Source organism: Molossus molossus, unplaced genomic scaffold (genome assembly GCF_014108415.1).
Source record: "Molossus molossus isolate mMolMol1 unplaced genomic scaffold, mMolMol1.p scaffold_m16_p_15, whole genome shotgun sequence".
Classification (NCBI taxonomy): domain Eukaryota; kingdom Metazoa; phylum Chordata; class Mammalia; order Chiroptera; family Molossidae; genus Molossus; species Molossus molossus.
The window spans coordinates 1197741-1222681 of record NW_023425350.1 but is presented as its reverse complement, the minus strand read 5'-3'; positions in this window follow the sequence as shown (position 1 = coordinate 1222681).

Genomic DNA, 24941 nt, shown 5'->3' with positions numbered 1-24941 from the left:
AAATATAATTGATTGTAATCAAGAATCAATTAAATGTTGATAGTAATTCTGTTTATCAGGTTTAAATACATGACATCACTAGACTGTAACTGCTTCAGGAAGAAGGAACGAGAATGAGGTTGTTACAAGTGAAGGGGAATCGCTCATATTTATGCCGAGGGCTCGGTGGGGGGCGCTCAGGAATGGGGCAGAGCCGGGGGTGCTGCAGGGCTCCGCTAGGGCTGATGAGGGCGGACTCCTCCACTGCGAGCTCACGGCACCTGGGCGAGGGTTCTCGAGTGGGCGTGTCCACGTTAGAGACGAAGCGGAAACCCGCAGGTGCACAGAGGAGCGGCATGGCCAGGCCTCCCCCAGCACTGTTAGTGAACGCTGTGCCTCAGGATCCCAGGACTGTTCTGATACCTCGAAGGTGTGTGTGGCCCCTGCCTCGGCCAAGGTGCTCTGCCCACCTTGACCTGAGAGGCTCGACCCTGGGTGGTCGAAGCGTCAGGGAAATGAGCGTCACTGTGTGAGACAGTGTTGTGCTGGATGTCCATATTGTAAACATACCCACGAGCCCCTTGACATGTGGGATTGTGTCTCATTCGTACTTGGAACATTCACTGGATGCTCCCAGGTACTTAGGGTCGTCCAGTGAATACGTGGAAACACTACTCATGGTCGTGAGCTCGGCAGGGTGTTGTTTCTGGGTGGCGACTTCTGTTCTCAGTCTGCCCGAGGTCGCCCACCCATGACGCAGCCCACGCGTATTCACCGTGCACCCGCCCTGCGCCAAGCCCGCTCAGAGGCCACGGCCCTGGCTGGACCAGACAAGGCGGTCCTTCCCCTCACGGAGCTCACGGTGAGCAGGGAAGCAGGTTAGGGCACAAGTTGCCGCCACAGGCGGTTTCACGGGAGGCAAACCAGGCAGAACAGTGGGGGCCACGTCCTTGCCACATGGCGCCGTGTCCCCAGCGTGGGGCTCGGAGCCCCGACAGCGCCGCGTCCAGGGCCACTGGTGCTCACTGTGCAGGCGTCCTGGGTCTCCCGTGTTATTTCTTGGATCGTTTCTTCTCTCTGCTCGTCTCCCCTACTTTCGTGACGGTGGGTCTCCCAGGCCAGCCCTCATTCTCCTGTCTCCATCCTCATTTCTCACCTTCTTGTTTTGTTTTCCTTTCTCCTCCAAGCTTATTATTGTGTTTTGATGTTTGTTATATACTATTTTACCTTTTATCTTATCACCATTTATCCCCCGTGCCCTCCTCCACCTCCGCCCCGAATGTCCTTTTCCATAGCACACCGATCTCATTCCACGGGTGTAGTTTCTGCTTGTCTCTCTTCCTGAGCACCTTGACCGGAGCGTCTTTACCAGTGCACCTTGTGTTCCTGGCTTCCTTCCCGAGTCGCTGTTGGTTGGCTTGTTCTGGTTCACCTGGGTCAGCTTGTTACCATGACAGCCGTTTCCTTACATATCTGTGGTGCCGGCTACCCCCCCACACTGGCTGTGACTCCCTGAAACCTCGCGGAGCTGCGTGGGGGTGGGGCTGGTGGGGCGCTCTGCTCCAGGAGGCTGGGGGGGACCCCATTCTCAGACTCAGCAGCTCTTTCCTCAGGTGTTTAGTTCCCACCTTCACCCGAGTTACACACCTTGAGCTCAGCTCTCGGGGGCCAAGTGGGGGGAAGATCCAGTCGGCACCCCCCCATCTCTTCTTGAGAAATGTCCTGAAGTCATTGCGTGGCCCAAGCAAGGCGCTGACGAGAGCCCAGGAGGCGGCGCAGGGCAAGGAGGGGCCACGGCGAGGGGCAGCCCGAGGTGGTGGCACAGCCCAGGCACCTATGGGCGCCTGTGTTTGAGTGACAGGAAGCCAGCAGTGAGGAGTGGCAGCATTGTCGACATGCAAAGGCTCGAGGAGGTTCCCGCTAAAGCCGTCACCGCTCTTTCTCCCAGTGACTGGCTGTGCGGCTCTGGGTGGTGCTGGGGGCCGCAGAATGCACACACACACCTGCATACATACACCCACACGTGCACGCACAAACATGTACAAACATGCACATACATACACCTACACATGCATACACACACATGTGCACACGCACACATGCATATGTACACATGCCCATGCACACACACGTACACACACTACATACCTGCGCAGGCACAAACATGTACACACATGTGCGCGCGCACATGCACACACATGTACACATGCACACACTCTTACTCATGCACACACACACACACACACACACAATTCCTTTGGGACTGTGAGCTCTTGAGAGCAGAGGCCCTGTTGTTTCTCTTTGTGCATCAGGTTCTGCCTCTTCCCAGCAGGCTGGTGACTGTGGAACTGAGCCAAGCCAATTCCGGGGACAGCCTTCCCTTGCCTCCACCTGGCCAGGTGGGCAGCTGGGAGGGGGATCACTAGGGGAGGGTCGGGAGATCGTGGGAACCCCAAACAGACTCAGGAGACCGCGGCCTTCAGTGCAGACAACACCCCGGCCTCAGCTGCCCACCCTCGTTGTCTCCCGGTAACGCTTCAGTTCGTTATCGAGTTTGCTGAGCATTTGATTCCTTAGGGCGACTCACCATGACGGTTAAGGAAAACAGCCCTTGAAAGAGAATGAGATTTGTCAGGAAGTTTTTTTTTTTTTTTTTAATGAACAGTGTTATGTTCATACGGTCGTGCATTTGGCACGCACGTTCTCAGAAAGGAAGGGAACTTCTCAGTCACGTGCAACCCTTTCATTTGGGGAGCAGACTAGGACACAACACTGCCCTCCAGCTCCGCGCTCCTCGGAGGGCCGAGGCCACGCCCACAGACTGCTGGGTTTCCATGGAAACAAGTCTGTCTCGCAGGGGCTGCAGGCCGTGCGGCTTTGAAAGAACGAGGCCCTCAGAGTGGACTGGGTCGAGACAAACTCAAATGTCCGCCTGCACCCACGTCTCTGAGGGCTTCGTGCTTCCACCAGGAGCCCCTGGTCTGGTGCCATGACTCCCAGGCCACATGCAGGGAACAGACATCAGGGATGATGATTATGAGGCTCTGATGGCTTTGAGGACGATCGTCAAGGGCTGATGGGATCCCAGACTGATGTTGGGGGCACCAAGACTAATGGTCGCAAGGTGTCAGTTTTCTTCCCAGACACAAGTGTGAGGGAGACAGTTCACAGGTTCAAGAGGACACAGATAACAGGTAGACAGTTCACAAAGTTCAAGAGGACACAGAGTAACAAGTAGACAGTTCACAAAGTTCAGGAGGACACAAAGTAACAAGTACGACCCCTCCCCCGTCCCTCTCTACTTAGGCACCTGCCAAAGTCCTGCGGCTCTTCCCAAAGAAATCTTTCATTTTTGTTAACTATTTAAGTGAAAAGAGATAATCCACAGCACGCTCGGCCTCCCTTGCCTTTTTCTACTTCCAATGTCCCCTGATTTCCCACACTGACCCCCTTCGCCTGTAACAGCTGCAGGGTCCCGCCCTCACGTCGGCTGGAGTGGTTCACTGCCCTCCACTGAGGACACTCGGTTTGTCAGTTTTTCTCTGCTTCCAAATCTGTTGTCTTGAGCCCCTTTCTTTTTCACGTGTATTCGGGTGACGTTTCCTGAGCACACGCACAGGGTGACCACGGACCTTGGACAGCCGGATCGAAGGACATGGGAATTATTTTTTTTGTAGTGGAAGTAAATCATGCTCAACATTAAAAGCATCAGCCTGCAGAGAACAGGAGAAGCCCGCCTCTCCCCACAGGACGTCGTCCTTGCCGTTCCTCTCCGCACACCTTACCTGGTTTCCTCGGAATGTGCTCATGTGCTGAGCACACTGTACTTGGGAAATGATTCCCAGTTGGTTGGATATAGATTTCATGAACGTAGAGGAAATGAGCAGGAGAAACACGCACAGGAGAGTTTGCGGCCCCGGATCCGGACGAGGAAAGTCCGGGGAGATCTGAGCGAGCGGGGGAGGTTGTCAGGCCTGCCTCCTGCGCGCCCGGCCCGCCCGCTCCCACGACGGACGGACGCAGGGCCCTGGGGGCTCCTCGGGGACCTGCAGCCCGAATGAGATGGAGATTGATCCTCACTCCTCAGCTTCTGGAGCAGAGTGTGGGCGGTAATGAGGTTAGGGCGCGGGCGGGGACTTCTGGCCACCCGGTGACTTGGAAGGACACCCAGGACGCACCACAGCTCGTTAGTGCAAAGGCGCCAGGCCCAGCCCGCGCGCAGGGACCTTTACTGTGGCCAGAAAGGATTTCTGACAGCCTGTCACAGAGGACAAATTGGGAGAACTGCGGAAAGTGCGCAGATTGGAAGTCGGTTACCTCGGGAGAGAAGCCCTGCCGGGCTCCAGCCCCTCCGTCCTGGGGGGGGGGGCTGGCCCTGGGGCATGGCGGGGGTGGGGGGCTGGCCCTGGGGCATGGCGGGGGGGGGAGGGGAGGGCCCAGGACAGACAGGGCACCCTGAGCTCACACAGCTTCTCGCTTAGTGTTCATTGTAACCACCCGTCTGTCGGGCCACCGTCACTGTCTCCCCAGATAATGAGCAAAGGGAGGGTGAAGACGGGAGCAGAGGTCAGATTCAACTTGCTCGTCGCAGTGACCGCCCTGAGCAGCTGAAGGGACAAAACTATTCAATACATGGTCTAAGCAGGCGGGGTGAGGAACTAATGAGGAAGGTTTCCGGGAAATGGCTCCTCGAAAGGGCTTCGGCCCCGCAAAGATACATTTCCACAGCCCCAGACGGTCTGCCGGGGCAGAGCTGCATTTCCTTGGTGCTGAGCGCCAGGCAGTGACCCTCGGAGCCTGGTGCCCGACAGCTTCTCCTGGCAGGACGGTGCTCCCTGAACAGCCGAACTCTGGGCTGCAGGAAGGTGCCGTCGAGGACGGGCTGCTTCTCATCTGGGGAGGTTGGGGTGCTCAGAGCATGTGGAGTTGGGTGGAAGGGTTAGAGAGGGTGTCCAGGTTGGCCGGAGGTTGCATAGACGTCCTCGCGGACCTGGGGTCCCCGGGTAAGGGTGTTCGGGGTGCAGTGAGCCTTGCCTCAGTCCCGGCGGGGTGGGCAGCTCTGCCCTGAGCTGAAACAGCTCCTACTCAGAAGTAAGGGCGTGGGGACCTTTAGACAGAGGAAGAGAGAGAAGACTTCAGGGTGGGGTTGTGTGCCCAGGGAGCCTGGGAACCATGGGGTGGGAGGGTGCAGTTCTGGCTGCTGTCCCTTGTCCCCCTGGCCTGATGGCCCTGGGTCAGGTGGGTCTGCATGGTGGGCTCACTTCTGGATGCCCTGCCCCATCCATTCACTGAGGGGGCAGGAGACAGGAACAGACCGTCAGGGGCGCTGGCTGGAAGGGGTGCCCTGTACCAGCGGTTCAGTCTCTTCAGAGCGACAGGGGGGACCTCTCTGTCTCCTCTGTGTGACATGAGGCCCTGCTGCTCACACCCTGTGAGAAGACATGTCGACCAAGCTGTGTTTAGTGGTGACTCCGTTTTTAATTGCTTGGAATTAACACTTGATTTGCATAGACTTGATTTGACAATTTACTGTGACTTTGGGGTCATCACTGCTCAAAGGAGGGACAACTGATCGTGTCAGTCACTGATTGTGTTGGTGACAGAAGGAAGCAGGGTGTGCGGGGCCTCAAGAGAGCCCCCAAACCGCCGCGATGCAGCATGGTGACCGAGTCTCCTGTCCCACCGCAGGCAAAACGCTCCTCCCAGAAACTCTCTTCCTAGGACGAAGGTGTTATGATGACGGGACCCAGGGAAGGGGGCAGCCTGGCCGACACTCCACCTGCTGGACGCTGTCCTGGCTACCCCAACACTCACAGCCCCGGGTCAGGGACAGGGCTGGACCGGACTGACCCTGGGGTCCAGCTTGCACTTTCCTGGGGAAGGAGGAGACTCATTATTTACATCTCACAGATCGAGGGGTCAGGACGCCGCGTGTCTGCCCACATCCCTGGTTTTCTCACATATAAAATGAAGAAAGAAATGGAGTCACAGTCACCACAGAGCAAGGGACCCAGGGGAGAAGGGACTTGTAGCAGGTCCCATGCTGGCACCTGTGGCCTGGGACCTGGGGGCTGCCTCCTAGACACCTCGGAGGTCACTCGGGTGAGCTTGAAGGTCTTGCTGATCCTGAGGGGCCACTGCCCCTTGTTCCCATCCAGGGTTCTGTAGACAGGCCTGCCCAAAGCACTGCCCTGGCCTGGGGACACCCCTGCCCAGAGCCCTTGGCAGCCCCGCTTCCGAAAGGAGGACACTCAGACTTTCCCATCAGCACACAGTCTCACCTGGGCTGGGCCGCTCCCCTCCGCCTGCCTGTCCCGCGGCCACGCCCCTCCGCCTGTTCATCCCGCCACCACGCCCTGCACAGCCTGTGTCCTGCTGGTCGGAGCCCTTGAGTCCTGCTTGTCCGTCAAGGCCTAGATCAAATGGCTCCTGGGCCAAGGGGAGAGCGGGTGTCACCAGGCAGCCTGGGAGTCGTCACTGCGAAACAGAACAGGCGTCGCCACACTCACCGCACCTGGGACGTCGCCAGACCTGTGACACACACCCCTGTCCGCTCCTCACAAGGGCTCTGTGAGGTCCAAGCTCCGCCCGTCCCCTCTCACAGGAGGACAGTCCAGCTGAGACAGGTTCCGTCTGCCAGAGGACGGCCCGATTGAAGCCCGTCCACCGCTGCTGGTGCCGGAGGTCCCACCAGGTCTCACCCGCTCCTCACGTCCTTCATGGTCTCTACTGGCTATTTCTGGATTTCTCGCCTGACTGGACTCCTGACACGTCTAATTTACACTCGTCCTACTGTCCTGAGCTGGCGGCTGTGGGCCTTGGAGGAAGTGCTGTCTCCACACAGCTCAGGGTCCAGGGCGCACGTGTGTACCAGCGGTGCCGAGTACTGGTGCACTGCCCACCCCACGCCTGTGCACGTCGGTGATGTGGGTGGGGCCCCCCAGAGCTGTTGGACCAAGGGGGCGGCCTGGGAAGGCAAGGGAGTGACAGGCACAGGGAGAGGCCCCTGGCCACACCCCTTTCCTGGGAGGCAGCAGGTCCAGCCCCGCGTACAGGTTCTTCGGTGCCACGGGCTCCCCTGCACCTCTGATGACGGGGGCCTCCCTGGTGGGCACGGTCCACCGTGTTTCGGGAGGAGAGAGGAAAGCTGGGTGGGCCTCTGCAGGGTCGATGACGTCTGTCCAGGGAGGGTGTGTCCTGTGGTCACGCTGGGGCCTCCGACGGCCGTGCGGGGGGGGGGGGGGGGGGGACAGGGGTCTTTCCCTGTGAGTGAGGGACCTTCCATCACTTTCCACTCGCATTCATACGTTTGCTTTTCTCTGAGAAAATGTTCATAGGAACCTAGCTCTCCCTCCGAGCTAAACAATAATTAAAAACACGAATCGAGCCAGCTCTCTGCGGTGGTGTCTCCTTGGCCCTGGGATCAATCGTAGCCGCCCCGCCGCGCAGTGGGTGGCAGAAGTCAGAACGCATCAAAGGTCGTCTGTCAATACCCCGCCTTTCAGTCTGCGCCCCGCGGTGTCAGCAAAGCCAGGTGCCTGCAGGGCGCAGGGCGGAGGGAGCTCCGAGCCAGCCCTCCCTGTGGGATTGGAGACCATCGCTCTTGAACTGCGCTCACCGTCGTCAAATGACACCTTCCGTCCACTGCCTTGTGCCCCTGTGCAAAAGCTTCAGAGTCAAGAAGGTGGTGAGTCTCCCAATAAAGACCTGAGAACACGTATGTGGGATCCTCCATTGACCAGCAACGTTGAAAAAGCCACACTTTTAAGGGTACAGCAAAAGTCACGGGTTCCTCTCCCCCCCCGCCCTCCGATTTCTAATTCCCAGGGGTTTGTGGAGCCCTGTCCTGTTTCCACAGGGGCTGCACCATTTCACGTTCTCGCCAGCAGTGTCGAGGGTCCAACCTCGCCACATCCTCGCCAGCTTACTGGCCATTTCATGTCTTCTTTGGAGAAATGTCTGTTTGAGTCTTCTTATTTTTATTTTATTTTCTTGATTTTAGAGAGAGAGGAAGGGAGAGGGAGATAGAAACATGGATGAGAGAGAACATCGATTGGCCGCCTCCTGCATGCCCCCCACTGGGGATTGGCCCACAACCTGGGCCTGTGCCCTGACCAGGAATCGAACCGGCAGCTTCTTGGTGCAGGGTCAACACTCGACCTCTGAGCCACACCGGCCGGGCTCCATCGCCCCTTCTGTGCTGCCTGGGAGGGACCAAGAGCTGCCTGGTGGGCCCAGAGAGCCTGCTGCTCGCCGCCCTCTCTCAGCTGACCCCTGTTCAGATGTGCGGGAACTGAGCTGTGAGTGCGTTTAGGGTCAGAAAGGGCCTGCCCCCCACTGTCAGTGCCCCGTGTTCAAGACGGAGCAGCGGTAGCAACTCAGGGCGACAGGAGCGACCTGTGGGAATGAGCACCCGGTCAGGGCAGCGCGCGGTGGGCACCCACCCGTGCTCACCCCCTGACGAAGGCAGAGGCCTCCTCCGAGTCTCCTCGTGGGTGAGAAGACTCGACCCCGTTCTCCTGTGGACTCTGAGAACCTCGGCAGCTCTGGTCACGACGCCCAGCGTTCTGCGGTCTTCGTTCTGGCCCGTGCCTGCTGGTCCGGCCACGTGTGGAAGCGGCCTCTAAACGTGCACACGCCTTCGCGAGCTTCGGCCCAGACGTCTGCTCCGCAGGGAACCGGGCTGTGCCGTGGTCCTGGCCCCTGACAGCGCGGACCCCGTGTGCCCGCCGAGCCTGTCTCCATGGCGTTGAGGCTCCAGGCGCCCCTCCCGGCGCAGGGAGCCCAGTGTGGCTGAACCGGGGTCTAACCGGGTGCCCGCCCTCCGCGTCCTCCCGCCCACCGGGGGCTGTCACTGTTCACAGCGACACGTGGTCAGCGAACCCGCCTTTCCACTCAGAGAAAACCCCCCAAGACTTTCCTACACCGGTTCCCCAGGGATGGCTGGTGTGGTCATTCGTGTAAATATTTACCAGGGGAACATTTCCCGCCAGCCGCGCCTCCCGCCGCCCAGGGCCTGCGACTCCGGGGCCTCCTCTCCAGCCCAGAGTTACCTTGAACCCTCCCAGCGCAGGGAGCGGATGGAGATGAGGTTGGGAGAACAAGCTGGGTGCGGGGAGGAGGCCACAGCTGCTTCTTAGCAGGACTGCGGGGCTCTCTGTGCCGGCCCCGGCCATAGCTCTGAGCCCCGCAGCCCGCGAGGCCGGTCTCACCTGCATTTCACGCACATGGGAACTGGGGTGTGCAGGGTGAATGTGGTGGTCCAGGGTCCAAAGACCGCATGGGGGGATCCTGGGGCTGCCGACCCCGACATTGCTGCCGTCCACCGCTCCCCGCTCCACGGCGGCGGCTCTGAGCCGGGAGACCCTGGGCTGTGTGCTGTCCTCGCTCCCGTGGCCTGCACTGAACTGGGGTCTCTGGGGAGGACGGGGAGATGTCTGCACGGTGGAGCTCTCTGGGACTAACACGAGGGTATGGACGAGCCCGCGGAAGCTTGCAAGTCAGCGGCAGAGCGGCCCTGTCATGGGCAGGACGTCACAGGGGTCTCCCTCTGCCACGCCCGGCGAGAGGCAGTGCGGGGACAGCAGCAGGCCTGCGGCCGGGTCCCCGCAGTGACGTCCCGGCTCTCGGCCACAGGTCAGGAGCCAGAAGCGCAGACTTGGCCAAGCCTGGGACATGTTCAGAGATTAAGGAAGGATGATTTCTAAACTAACTGATCGGGGTGACATTGTTTTAACAAGATTATGTATTCCATTCTGTCATGTGTCGTCTGTAGACTGCTCTGTGTGCTCACCCCAAAGGCCAGTCTCCTCCGGCACCACAGACTTAACCCCTTCAGCCTCTTCACCCTCCCCCCTCTGGTGACCACCCTGCTGTGTCTGTGAGTTTGCTGCTCTCGGTTTTATTCTGTGAGTGAAAGCATCTGGTTCCTGTCCTTCTCTGTCCCTTGCAGGACTCTGAGGACCCCCCAGGTCGCCGACGGCCGTGTCTCGTCCTCCCTCAGGGCTGAGGAGCGTCCGTGGGGTGTGTGACCACGTCTTCATCCTCCCTCTGTGGAAGGACACCAGGTTGTCTCCAGGCCTCGGCCACCTTGAATAATGCCGCCATGAACACAGGGTGCAGATATCTTTACAAGTAAGTGTTTTTGAACTTTTCGGGTCGACGCCCAGCTCAGGGGTTACGGGGTCACACGGCAGCTCTCTTCTGACTTTGTGAGGACCCTCCGCACAGTTCCCACGGGGGCTGCACCACTGTCCGTTCCCACCAGCAGCGAATGAGGGTCCTAAAAGGTCTGAGCCGGCGGGAGATCATCCACAACGCAAGGCCAGTGTCCAGCAAAACAACTTTATTGCAAGCACCTGGGTGCAGGTGGGCTGAGCCCGAAAAGGGGTTCAGCCCCGAATAATAGTTGGGGTGTAGGTTATATACTCTGCTTCTAGCTTCCGGCAGTTCCTGCTGACGCCCTCTGCCCGGCCCACTGTCCATGCTGCAGTTGGACTGGTCTGGTGTCTCCTCCTGCGTCTGCTGGGTGGTTTCTGGCCTCGTGGGCAATCTACATAACAGAAGGCTGAGCAAAGGTCATGCAAGCAACGCATTTTTCAGTTTCCGTCTTTTGCAAGCTTTTACCTTTACCCTTTAAAATGTTATTAACCCTTTCAGATCCCTTTCCCCAATCCTCTCCAACACTTATTATGACTTCTCTCGTTGATAATAGCCATTCTCTCGTTGATACCAGGTGTGGGCTGGTCTCTCATTGTACTGTTGAGTTGCATTTCCCTAATAGCATGCCATCTCCACCTTCCCTAGGAGGGCAGAAGGTGGGGTCCAATGCATGGGTCCCTATGCCCCATCCATTCAGGAGATGCAGAGACGAGGCTCAGGGACCGTCCAGCCCCGTCCATTCAGGAGATGCAGAGACGAGGTTCAGGGACCGTCCAGCCCCGTCCATTCAGGAGATGCAGAGACGAGGCTCGGGGACCGTCCAGCCCCGTCCATTCAGGAGATGCAGAGACGAGGCTCAGGGACCGTCCAGCCCCGTCCATTCAGGAGATGCAGAGACGAGGCTCAGGGACCGTCCAGCCCCGTCCATTCAGGAGATGCAGAGACGAGGCTCAGGGACCGTCCAGCCCCGTCCATTCAGGAGATGCAGAGACGAGGCTCGGGGACCGTCCAGCCCCGTCCATTCAGGAGATGCAGAGACGAGGCTCGGGGACCGTCCAGCCCCGTCCATTCAGGAGATGCAGAGACGAGGCTCAGGGACCAGATGCAGAGACGAGGCTCAGGGACCGTCCAGCCCCGTCCATTCAGGAGATGCAGAGACGAGGCTCAGGGACCGTCCAGCCCCGTCCATTCAGGAGATGCAGAGACGAGGCTCAGGGACCGTCCAGCCCCGTCCATTCAGGAGATGCAGAGACGAGGCTCGGGGACCGTCCAGCCCTGTCCATTCAGGAGATGCAGAGACGAGGCTCGGGGACCGTCCAGCCCCGTCCATTCAGGAGATGCAGAGACGAGGCTCAGGGACCAGATGCAGAGACGAGGCTCAGGGACCGTCCAGCCCCGTCCATTCAGGAGATGCAGAGACGAGGCTCGGGGACCGTCCAGCCCCGTCCATTCAGGAGATGCAGAGACGAGGCTCAGGGACCGTCCAGCCCCGTCCATTCAGGAGATGCAGAGACGAGGCTCAGGGACCGTCCAGCCCCGTCCATTCAGGAGATGCAGAGACGAGGCTTGGGGACCGTCCAGCCCCGTCCATTCAGGAGATGGCTCGGGGACCGTCCAGCCCCGTCCATTCAGGAGATACAGAGACGAGGCTCAGGGACCGTCCAGCCCCGTCCATTCAGGAGATGCAGAGACGAGGCTCAGGGACCGTCCAGCCCCGTCCATTCAGGAGATGCAGAGACGAGGCTCGGGGACCGTCCAGCCCCGTCCATTCAGGAGATGGCTCGGGGACCGTCCAGCCCCGTCCATGCAGGAGATGCAGAGACGAGGTTCAGACACCTTCCAGCCCCGTCCATTCAGGAGATGCAGAGTGAGGCTCAGGCCTTTCAGAGGGTCCCCGAGTTGCTCTCCTGGCCAACATCTTGCTGGGCAGGTGGTGCGCAGTCCCGAGCACAGAGGGGTTTGAAGCCTGGCTCTCGGAGGAAGGGGAGTCCAGAGTGCCGGCTCTCTGTCAGTGATCTCACATGTCACCTGTGCAGGACACTCTCTGCCGGGGAGCAGAGGCTGACATGCTTGCCCAAAGCCACATGACTGAGTCCAAGACTGAGCCCAACGTGCTCCCTGTGGTCATGTTGGCTGATCCCTCTCATCAGCCTCTCAACGTTTCCTCCAACACCCCACAGGGTGGGCACTGTCACCCCTGTCACCGAGGAGGAACAGGCACAGGGCACGGAGAACCTGACAGGCTCACAGCAAGAAGGCCTCCAGCCAGGACCGCGGGAGGTCTGGTCCCCTTGTGAGCGTGCCGCCCTCACACACACAGGGCGGAATAAGTAGGGTTACAGTTGTGAGTATGTGAAACATGGAGTCTATTCCTGTATTATTACTTATTAACTAGTGTACTATTTACTTGCATTACAACTGTAAATGTACTTTTCCCCACCCCTGTATATTTCTTCTTCTTTTTTAATCCTCACCCGAGGATATTTTTTTTCCTGTTTATCTTCAGACAGAGTGGGAAGGAGGGGGGGCGGAGAGAGAGAGAGAGAGAGAGAGACATTGATGTGAGGAGACACATTGACTGGCTGCCTCCTGCACGACCCTGACCAGGGCTGGGGACCTAACCACAACTGAGGTACATGCTCTTGGCCAGAACTGAACCTGCAACTCCTTGGTCCGTGGGCCGACACTCTAACCGCTAAGCCAAACCAGCCGGGGCCACCCCTGTATATTTCTGATGCCTTTCCCCCTGCCATGGATCCACATTTATTAAAATAATTGCTCCCAATGTGTGAATAACATGAAATATTTTACCTTGTGCAACACTTTATAGTTTGCAGAATAGCCCGTGTTTCCCCATCTGACTCTCCCAAGCCCGCCCGTGTCCTGTAGATTTGGGATGTGACCCAGAGAACTTCAGCTGACTTGCCCAAGGTCGCACACCTGACCTTGAGCCTGACCTCGGTCAGAGCTGGGCTTTGGGTTTTCACCTCCCACCATTTCTCCTTCATTTTCTGCGGCAAGTTCTCTTCCTGCTGTGTCCCCAGGGGCCGGGTCCTGCCAGGTGGCCCGCCCGATGGGAGCTTGACCAGCTGTCGTCAGGCCGTGCGCTGCCCTGCGCCCCCGACAGTGCACCAGGACAGCGCTCGGCGGCACGTCCTAGCCGGTGCCCTTTGCAGGGCGGAGGTGCCTGACCACAGCGAGGGATGCGAAGGCGCTAAGACAGAGACGTCAACAAACAGTGGTCGTTACACGTATTCACTGAGCTCCCCGAGGAAAAGTAAAGAGACAGACACAGCACAATTTTTAAAAAACTCTAATTTTGGACAATTTTTCTTTAAGTACTTTATTACTTTAAAAAATTTCTTTCAATGTCCCCAAGAAAAATTATCTCCACAGTGACAAATGGCTTGTTCGTCTTGGGATCCAACTGTGCTTATTGTTAACTAATATAAGAGTTTGGGTTAATATTAAAAAGTCTTGGGAAAATATGAGTGTTTTTTCTCCCTGAACCAATAATTCTTTTCTTTTCCATGTTGCATTATCGGCGTCACCGTGACAGGATACCATATCTTCCTTCTTCGCGAATGCTTTATTTTTATCCTCACCCGAGGACACTTTCGCATTTATCTTCAGATAGAGCGGTAGGGAGAGAGAGAGAAACATCACCATGAGAGAGACACATCGAGTGGCTGCCACCCACATGACCCCAACTAGGGCCGGGGACAAACTGCAACCAAGGTACGTGCCCTTAGCGGGAACCGAACCCGGGACTCTCTGGGCCGCGGGCCGACGCTCTAACCGCTGAGCCAACTGGCCAGGGCATGAACCCCTTTTATTTCTTTATCCACTTCTTTTCTAAAGCAGAACATCGAAGCCATGGATCTGATTGACGCCCTTCAACTGCTCGTCTGTCTTTTTGGTCCATTTAAATATTTTAGCAAATAAAGTCAAGTCAGTGAAACGGTTAGAGCGTCGGCCTGCGGCCCAGAGAGTCCCGGGTTCGGTTCCCGCTAAGGGCACGTACCTTGGTTGCAGTTTGTCCCCGGCCCTAGTTGGGGTCATGTGGGTGGCAGCCACTCGATGTGTCTCTCTCATGGTGATGTTTCTCTGGTCTGAGGATGCTTGTAATCATTTGTAGAAAATAACTAAACTAGCTTGATCGTCATGGTGTTTTCCTCTGGGAGACACACGTGCACACATGCACCCGCCCTCCCACACGCACACGCACATGCACACGCACACGACCCATCGAGGGATGCCTGGACCGCCCCGTCCTGAGGGCCAGGAAGATAAACGACGTCTTCATGTTGGTCTGCTGGTGCCGGGACAAGTGATTGATGGTGCCTGGCTCCGTCACCTGGCTCCAGCCTCCCCCCTCTCCCACCAAGGACAGAAATGTGTCGGTGGAGAGACAGAGGGGCTGCCTGAATGTCACCGTCATTCCCTCTGCCGCGGGGTGAGGGGCTCCTGGTGGTTGAGGAATATTCTGCTGTCACTTTCTCCACGACCAAGCCCAGCGCTGGGCGTACAGTAGAGACGCAAACTTATGAGAATTCATAACCGCTTCACGGGTGACTTCAAAGGACGGCATCCATCTGGCCCCTTCCTGCACTGGAGCAGAGGGGCTGACAGGCGGGCAGAAAGGGCGGCGGATGTCTTCCCAGCTCCTTCCACCGGGCTGGGCGAGGAGGGCCACCGCTCTCCCCAGGCAGCCTGCTCCCTGGTAAAGGGAGCTCCCCATACAACTCCTGGGTGCTCCCCATACAACTGTGCCCGTTAACCCTGTTCACGCCGTATAAATTCTGTCTGTAATGCTCTCCCGTTAATCACCCCTTTGGAAAGTGCCGGAATCCCGACCAATGCATTAACACTGTTCCAGGTATTATTGTGGTTTTTTTCCCAGAAGATGCTGATTTTCACTTCTCTGAGAGGGTAGATTTCGAAGGTCAGCGAGGAAGCAGCATTCTCTCTTGGTGGCCAGTTTTGCCAGACAAACTGGCCATTTCCTTCTGGGTCAGAGACACAAGAGCCTGTGGTCCTGAGGACACTGTTTGGTGCTGAGACTGTGCCTGGCAGGTTGGTGATGTAAGTCAGGCAGGACCACAGCCTCGGGGGGCTGACGGTGCGCGTGGGTCATGCCGTGATGGTCCTGTGTGCACTCCCCCCCCCCCACCCCCGCTGCTATGAATCAACCACACCGGCCTTCTCTCTAGGTCGGAGCCTGCACGGGCAGAGCCGAGCTTACTCGTTGCTGCCGTCCCAATAGCCACGGAAGAGCCAGGCGGCTGCAGGTGCACCAGGAATGTCTGTTGAGCGAATGCCCAGCGTCAGGGAGATGCCAACAGCAACTCCTACTTCCTCCAGAGCCAGGCAGCCCACAGAGACACGATCAGGTGCTGCCGCGGCCCTGTGATGTATGTGCCAGAACCCCACGTCCTAATAGACGAGGGACATCATCTGCCTGATTCAGAAATGACAGTGTGTGATTTTCTCTGAAGCCAGGTTCCCAGCGAGCGCCGCAGAGCTTGGGAGTAACACAGTGAAGCCCTAGTCTCTGCCTCACACACCCCAGAAATAGACAACGGGAGGCTGTCAGACTGAAGTGCCTGCAAGGGCGCGTTTGCCGGGATCTGCACCCCAGCCTGTGACGTGACAGTAAAGGAGAGCAACTGTGTAAATGCTCACACGTGTTCTCCTGTTTGTGATCATGGGTGATCTGATTTACAGTTTCCATTTTAGATGCTTTGAATCTATATATGGTTGTCGCTAACAGTAATTCCCCATGTTCAAAATCAGAAAGCCCGCCATCTTGCAAGCCTGTGTCTTGAATTGGACAGTGCTGGGTGAATTACTCTGCTGAGATAGCATATTAACTTTTTATTTTCATTTTCCCTCCTGATTTTTTAAAATTAATTCATTTATTTCTGTTACAGATGTTTCTCCTTTTTTCCCCACTGATTTCCCCCTCCCTGTCCCCAGCTTTGCTGTCCATGTCCATTGTTCATGCACACATGCATATAAGTTCTGTGGTTCAACTTCCCCGCCCCCCTTCTGGGGATTGTCAGTCTGTACCCCACCTCCACATCTTGGGGACTACCCCATTCCTCAGACTGTTATGTTCATTATATTCCACAAATAAGTGAGATCATGTGGTATTTGTCTTTTTCTGCTTGGCTTGTTTCACTTAGGGTAATACTTTCCAGATCCCTCCATGCCATCTCTAAGGATAAGAGATCTTTCTTTCTTACAGCTGCATAGTACTCCATTGTGTATATGTACCACTGCTTGTATATCCATTCGTCTGCTGATGGACATTTGGGCTGTTTCCAGATCTTAGCTATTGTAAATAGTGCTGCTATGAACATGGGGGTACATATATTCTTTCTGATTGGTGTTTCAGGCTTCTTAGGGTATATTCCTAGAAGTGGGATCACTGGGTCAAAGGGCAGTTCAATTTCTAATTTTTTGAGGTAACACCATAGTGTTTTCCATAGCGGCTGCACCAGTCTGCATTCCCACCAGCAGTGTACTAGAGTCCCCTTTTCTCCACACCCTCGCCAACACTTGTTGTTTGATGATTTGTTGATGGTGGCCATTCTGACAGGTGTGAGGTGACATCTCACTGTTGTTTTAATTTGTATCTCTCTGATGATTAGTGATGTTGAGCATTTCTTCATATGTCTCTTAGCCATTTGTATATCCTGTTTGGAGAGGTGTCTATTTAGATCCTCTGCCCATTTTTTAATTGGGTTCTTTTTGAGTTGTATGAGCACTCTATATATATTGCAAATTAACCCATTATCTGATGTATCATTGGCAATATCTTCTCCCATACAGTGGGTTGCCTTTCCATTTGCTGTGCAGAACCTTTTTAGGTTGATGTAGTCCCATGTGTTCATTTTCTCCTTTGTTTCTGTTGCCTTAGGTGATGTATCAGTGAAAATTCTGCTGCGTATGATGTCTGAAATTTTGTTGCCTACAGTTTCTTCTAGGATTTTAATGAATTCATGAGTCACATTTAAGTCTTTTATCCATTTTGAGTTTATTCTTGTGTATGGTGTAAGTTGATGGTCTAGTTTCATTTTTTTGCATGTAGCTGTCTAATTTTCCCAACACCATTTATTAAAGAGGCTGTCTTTACTCCACTGTATGCTCTTGCCACCTTTGTCAAATATTAACTGAGCATATTGCCTTGGGCCCATTTCCGGGTTCTCTATTCTGTTCCACTGGTCTGTATGCCTGTTCTTGTGCCAGTACCAGGCTGTTTTGATTCCAGTGGCTTTGTAGTATAACCTGAAATCTGGTAATGTGATCCCTCCAACTTTGTTCTTCCTTTTCAAGATTGCTGTGGCTATTTGAAGTCTTTTTTGGTTTCATGTGAACTTTTGAAATATTTGTTCTAGTTCTATGAAGTATGTTATTGGTATTTTGATGGGGATTGCATTGAATCTATAGATTGCGTTGGGTAGTATGGACATTTTAATGATGTTAATTCTTCCAATCCATGAACAGGGTATGGGCTTCCACTTTTTGATATCTTCCTCTATTTCTTTTTTCAATGACCTGTAGTTTTCTGCAAATAAGTCCTTTACTTCTTTGGTTAAGTTTATTCCTAGGTATCTTAATTTTTTGCCGCAATGGTAAATGGGATTGTTTTCTTAGTTTCTCTTTCTGTGAGAATGCCATCAATTTCTTGATGTTAATTTTGTATCCTGCTACTTTGCCAAATTCATTTATTACGTCTAATAAATTTTTGATGGAGTCTTTGTTTTTGTTTTTTACATATAGTATCATGTCATCTGCGAATAATGGCAGTTTCACTTCCTCCTTTCCAATTTGGATCCCTTTAATTTTTCTTCATGTCTGATTGCTGTGGCTAAGACTTCCAGTACTATGTTAAATAAGAGTGGCGAAAGTGGGCATCCTTGTCTTGTTCCTGTTCTTAAGGGAAATGCTTTTAATTTTGCCCTTTGAGTATGATGTTGGTTGTAGTTCTTTGGTTTTTATTCTTCATTTTATTTATGTGGTATATCACATTTATTGATTTGTGAATATTGTACCAGCCTTGCATCCCTGGGATGAATCCAACTTGGTCATGGTGAATAATTTTTTTGATGTGTTGCTGGATCCGATTTGCTAGTATTTTGTTCAGGACTTTAGCATCTATGTTCATCAGGGATATTGGCTTATAGTTTTCTTTCTGTGTAGTGTCTCTTTCTGGTTTTGGAATTTGAATTATGCTGGCCTCATAAAACGAGTTTGGAAGTCTTCCTTCTTCTTGAATTTTTTGAAATAGTTTGAGGAGAATGGGTATTAGTTCTTTTTTGAATGTTCGGTAAAACTCCCCCGTGAAGCCATCCGGGCCTGGGCTTTTGTTTGCTGGGAGAGTGTTGATTCCCTCTTCAATTTCCTTAGTTGTTATTGGTCTGTTCAAATTTTCTATCTCTTTTCAGTCCAGTTTTGGGAGACTGTGTATTTCTAGAAATTTGTCCATTTTGCTTAGATTGTCGAATTTGTTGTCATATTATTGTTTATAGTAGTTGTTAACAATGTTTTGTATCTCTGTGGTGTCAGGTGTTACTCCTCCTCTTTCATTTTTTTGAAAAAACTGCTCTTTGTTTCATTGATCCTATGAATTGTTTGTTTTTTTTTTCTCTATGTCATTTATTTCTACTCTGATCTTTACTATTTCCTTCCTTTTACTTGCTCTTTTTGTTTGCTTCCTAGTCTTTAAGTTGTGAGGTTAGATAGTCTATTAGAGATTTTTCTTGTTTCTTGAGGTAGGCCTGTAGTGCTATGAACTTCCCTCTCAAAACTGCTTTTGCTGCATCCCATAGATTTTGTGTTGTTGTGTGTTCATTTTCATTGGTTTCCAGGAAATTTTTAATTTCTTCTTTGATCTCCTCGGTAACCAATTTGTTGTTTAATAACATTCTATTTAGCCTCCATGTGTTCAAATGTCTTTGCATGTTCTTGTTGCAATTGATTTCTAGTTTCATGCCATTGTGATCTGAGAAGATGCTTGATATGATTTCAAGCTTCTTGAACTTGTAGAGACTTAGTTTGTGTCCTAACATGTGGTCTATCTTTGAGAATGTCCCATGTGCACTTGAGAAGAATGTGAATTCTGCAGTTTTGGGGTGTAATTCTCTGTAGATACCTATTAAATGCATTTGCTCAAACCCATTTGCTCTAGTGCTTCACTTAGAATCTGTTTCCTTGCTAATTTTTTCTAGAGCATCTATCCAGTGATGTCAGCAGGGTGTTGAAGTCCCCTGCTATGATTGTGTTGCTGTCGATTTTTCCTTTGAAGTCTTCCAGAAGATTTTAAATAAATTTTGGTGCTCCTATATTGGGTGCATATATGTTTATCAAGGTTATATCTTCCTGTTGGACAGATCCTTTCAATATTATGTAGTGGCCTTCTTTGTCTCTAGTTATGGTCTTCATTTTGAAGTCTATTTTATCAGATATGAGTATTGCTACCCCAGATTTTTATTCCTTTCGTTTGCTTGGAAGATTTTTTTCCATCCCTTCACTTTCAACCTATGTGAGACTTTTGTTGTGTGGTGAGTCTCTTGTAAACGACATATAGATAAGTCATGCTTTCTTTTCCAATCAGCTACTCTGTGTCCATTTACATTAAGGTGATTATTGATATGTACTTATTTATTGTCATTTTTGTTTAGTGTAGTTATAGTTTTCTTCCTATATCTCCTGCTAATTACAGCAGTAATTAACACTTCTTGCAGTACTGGTTTGGTGCTAATGTATTCCCTTAGCCTTTTTTTTTTGTCTGGGAAGCTCCTTATTTGACTTTCTATTTTGAATGATAGTCTTGCTGGGTAGAGTAGTCTTGGATTCAGATCCTTGTTTTTCATGACCTTGATTTCTTCATGCCACTCCCTTCTGGCCTGTAGTGTTTCTTTTGAGAAGTCAGCTGAGAGCCTTATGGGGTTTCCTTTGTAGGTAACCTGTTGCTTATCTCTTGCTGCTTTTAGGATTCTCTCTTTGTCTTTAATTTTTGGCATTTTAATTACTATGTGTCTTGGTGTGGGCCTGTTTGGGTTCTTCTTACTTGGGGCTCTCTGTGCTTCTTGAACTTGAATGCCTTCTTCCTTCACCATATTAGGGAAGTTTTCTGTCACTATTTTTTCAAATATATTCTCTAACCCTTGCTCATTTTCTTCTTCAGGGACTCCTATGATGTGAATATTATTACATTTTCAGTTGTCCCACAGTTCTCTTAAACTGTCTTCCCGTTTTTTAATTGTTTTTTTCTTTTTGGTCTTCTGATTGGTTGATTTTTTCTACTCTGTCTTCTAATTCACTGATTCAGTCCTCTGCTTCTGCTACTCTGCTGTTTAGACCTTCCAATGTGTTCTTTGTTTAGTTCTGTTAACTTGCTTAACTGCACCTCATTTATCTCATCTTTGGTAGAAGTCTCTTGTTCTTTCATTTGGCATTTGTTTCTTTGTTTCACCATTTTGGCTATCACAGTGGGCTTTGGAGCCTGCCAAATTTTCCCTGTGGGTCTTGGTGTTTTGCTGTTTGTGGCACCCTTTACTGGGTTTAGGTGAGCATGGAAGGACCCATGTTAAACACCACTGTCAAATCTTCCTTCCTGGGCAGAGTTGCAAGCCCAGGAATGGTTCAGTTATCCTCTAGCTTTTTGCCTGAAGGCTATTAGTCACAGTTACTTGAAAAACCGTGGCTTCTCAGTTGAAAGAAAACCTTCCTCAGGTGCTCATCATAAGGGAATTTCCTGAGGGTAGGTTAGATGCTGGTTGTTAATGAGCCTCAATTTGCATTTCAATAGCCACCAGGTGATGTTGAATCTCCAAGGGAGGGGCCACCACCTCTCCCCAGAGCCCTGGAAAGAGTAAGATGACCACTGTTCTGCGTGGTCACAACTCAGCAAAAACTATGAGCCCCTTCCAAATTCTGAGTGTCCCCACACAATTCCAATCCTGTCTGCTCTCCTTCTGCTGGAGCCCAAGGTGAGTGGCAATAGCTATTTTAGTGTCTGTCCCGGCTCTGCTCTGTGGAGCTGCTTGGGACTGTAACCCTAGGGTGCTGCTCAGAGCTAAGGCCGCTGCTGTCTGTGGGCTCCCAGCCCCCTCTCGTGCCTCCGCAATCCTACCAGCATCGAGTCAGTGTCCCTGGTTATATGTTCCTCCAAACTGCTTTTCTGTTTCTTTTTTCTGACGATTTGTCTTTATTTTCATTGTAATTTCAGTTTGGTCTTAGAAGAAAGTCTGTGTAGCTTCTATTCCCTCTACCATCATTTTGGAATCCTCCAACTTCTTGTTTTTTAGAGTGAGAGAGAGATAGAAACATTGATGTGAGAGAGAAACATCGATCAGTTGCCTCCTGCACACCCCTCACTGGGGATCGAGCCTGAAACCCTGTCATGTGCCCTGACCAGGAATCGAACCAGGACCTCTCAGTCCATGGGACAATGCTCCATCCACTGAGCCACACTGGCCGGGCTATAGTATATTAACTTTTAAAATCATTTTCATTGAATGAAAAGATGAACACTTTTGAATTCATTGCTCATTAATTATTGATAATATTTCACTCTTGTTTAGAAAAGAAAGGTGTACATATACATTCTTGCTTAGAAAACTCATGCCAAAATGGTAAGAACTGGAGTTAGACAGAATTCAGAAAAGTGAGGCAAGACGTACGGGAATTAGGGTGGAAAAAACCACATATCATCATCATCATCATCATCACCACCACCATCATCATCACCACCATCATCATCACTATCACCATCACCACCACCACCATCACCATCACCATCACCACCATCACCATCACCATCAACACCACCATCATCACCACCATCACCATTATCATCACCATTATCACCATCACCACCACCATCACCATCACTATCACTACCACCGCCATCACCATCACCATCACCACCACCATCATCACCATCACCATTATCATCACCATTATCACCACCATCACCACCATCATCATCACCACCATCACCATCACCATTACCACCACCATCATCATCACCACCATCATCACCATCATCACCACCATCATCAGCATCACCATTATCATCGTTACCACCACCATCCTCATCATTATCACCATCCTTTCCATCACCATCATCACCGTGATCTTAATAATGATAATAATCAACATTTACTACCACTTACTCTGTGGCAAGCACTGTACTGTGTTCAATGTGCCTCATGTGATATTTCAGCTTTGCTATAACCTTTGAGGCAGATAGATTCTTATTGCCTTTTTACAAAGGGATGTGAAGTACAGGTGAGTTTAAATATATTGGCCAGAGTCTCTCCCCTAGCAAATGGAGGAGCTGAGACGCAAAGCCAGCAGAGTGTGTATTCTAACAGTGAGGCTGTGTTGACATGTACAGTACAGGTGGGCACACATTGGCATCTCATTAGCACAACTACAGTAAGGCAGGAGGCCCAGGTGCCAATAGCCCCTCTGCCACAGCGAGGAACCCAGCCCGACACTTAGGAGCACCTACTATTTGTCTTCTCTCCCTGCAACTTCCCTCCTTTGGACTCTCCCTTTCCCTCCTGCCTTCTTCAGTGGTATCTGTCCTCCCAGACCCTTTGTCACACAGGAGTCACCGACAACGGCATAGCATGCAGGGTTCATCTTCTGTGTTGACTCAATGTATCTGTTGTCATGGCGTGGCCGTTCCCTCTGTGACCTGTGAACATTGTACTGATGGTCCTCATTTCCCAAACCTCCCTGCAACCACACCTCTGGCGATCTTGTCCTCCTCCAACCCTGGCTTGGCCACCACCTGGGTTTGCTCCACTATGGACAGAGAGTGTCCATGTCCATGCGTGCACAGATGCTGTGTGCTTCTGCCTCCTTCGACTCCCTCCCCTGCCACATGGACATACCAGGGTCATGCTAGGGGTGCGATGTGGATGAGAGCTGAGCCCTCCTGGCTGGGCTGACTCAGAACTGCCAGGCCCAGGCAGGGGTCCCAGGAGCACGGGCGAGACCAGCGGAGATCAGCAGACTGCCGTGCAGACGTGTAGACTGTGAGCAGTATCAGTGGTTGTGGGGAGACCGCTGCATTTGGGGTGGTTTGCTCTGCAGCACGCTCTGGGCAGCAGGTAACTGACAGGCATATAACAGCAATAGAACCCTTAAAACACAGGAGGGCTGCCTGTGCAACCGGAGTGTTGTGGGCGTGGGGTCCTGGAGGGACTGAGTGTGTCCCTTCCCCACCCTGGTGCAGGTCGTCCTCTGTCTCCATCATGCCATCTCCTCAACCCACTGCCCTCCTGCTATGTTCTGTCCAGACGATTGTTAAATGTTTGGGGAGACACGAGCACCGGCCACAGAGGCGGTGAATGTCACAGATGGCGGGCTGGGAAAAGTGACCCTGCGGAGGACGGCCCATCTCCGTCTCCCGTGCGTGGGGCTGCCGTTAGCTGTCCCTGGAGCGTGGTGGCTGTTTTTGTTCAGTGATTACTCAGCTGGATGATACTGTTGATAACTCTCCACTGGGGTTGCAGGGTGCAGGCCAGTGCCTACGGGTTTGGTTGTCTGCAGCCCCTGACCTGGGAGAGGGACCTGTCTTCCCGGCCACCTGTGCCTGACCTCCTGTGTCCCTGTCCCTCTCCCTGCCTCCGCTGCGCATTCCTTCACAGTACTGGGCATGGTCTGGCTGGTGGCCCACACCCCTGCTGACCCTCCACCTCCAGCAGTGGTGTCTGCTCCCGACCACCTGCCACCCCGTGCCAGGACAGTGCCCGTGGGGACATGGGTGAGCGAAGACCCAGAGGCACCAGCTGCCACTTGTGTGTTAACAGTTGAGACCGAGGTTCTCATTCTGGAAAATTTCGATGGCAGGATGCTCTCCTCCTGGGTGCCCGTCATCACCCCTGTGCCCAGCTCCCTGGTTCCCCGTGACTCTGAGACATCTTTCTACTCGAGCCATCTTTCACTGTGATTATTTTAACCCCCTCCGCCTTCCCGCAGAGCTCACGTGTAGAGGAACTGTGTTAAGGGAGAGTAATGCTGGTCAGGAAATAACTTCTTTCCCTCGAAGACGTTTACGGGACTAATCGGGAGCTCACGGCCTGCGGAGTGACCGTGTTGCAACCCCTCACGGTGGCCTGTGGCTCAGGGGGAGGGAGCGGGGCAGCGGGCGGCCTGGGGGCTTTGCAGACGCTGCGCTGGGGCCTCAGGTCCTCGAGTCGCTGATGTGGGGACGGGAAGGCTGTCCTTGCCTGAGGCGCAGCAGTGAGGCAGGTGTTTCTAAGCCACTGTGGGGATGAGCCCTCACCTGGGGCCAGGTCGCCGGGGCCCCCCACCCTGTCGGGGCAGCAGAGCTGGTGTGGGGCTTGCTGGAAGCCAGGCCGTGCCATCCCACGGGAGAGGGGCTGTCCCAGGTGTGGGCCCCTTGAGAAGGCACCCCAGCCTTCTCTCGTCGTCGATTCCGGGATCTGCCAGCCCTGACATTGCTATGGCAACAGGGTGAGGGGGCCGACCAGGGTCACAGATGCAATGCTCCAGGCACACCTACGCAGGGCCGGGCACTGTCGCTTTCTTCCCTCAGGAGTGTCTGCTGTTGAGGGGATGCCACCGCCATCGTCTCTGTCCTGTAAAGAGTGTGACTGGCAGGAAACCAGTGAACGGAGCCCCGGCGGGATGACTCAGAACCAGAGGCGGAGAGCAAAGTGCCCAGCCCCTGGCCGTCTGGAAGCTGCAGACCCTGCTCGCTGGGAGCCCAGCTGTGGGCGGAGGGGGACACCCTCACTTCCTGGGTGCTC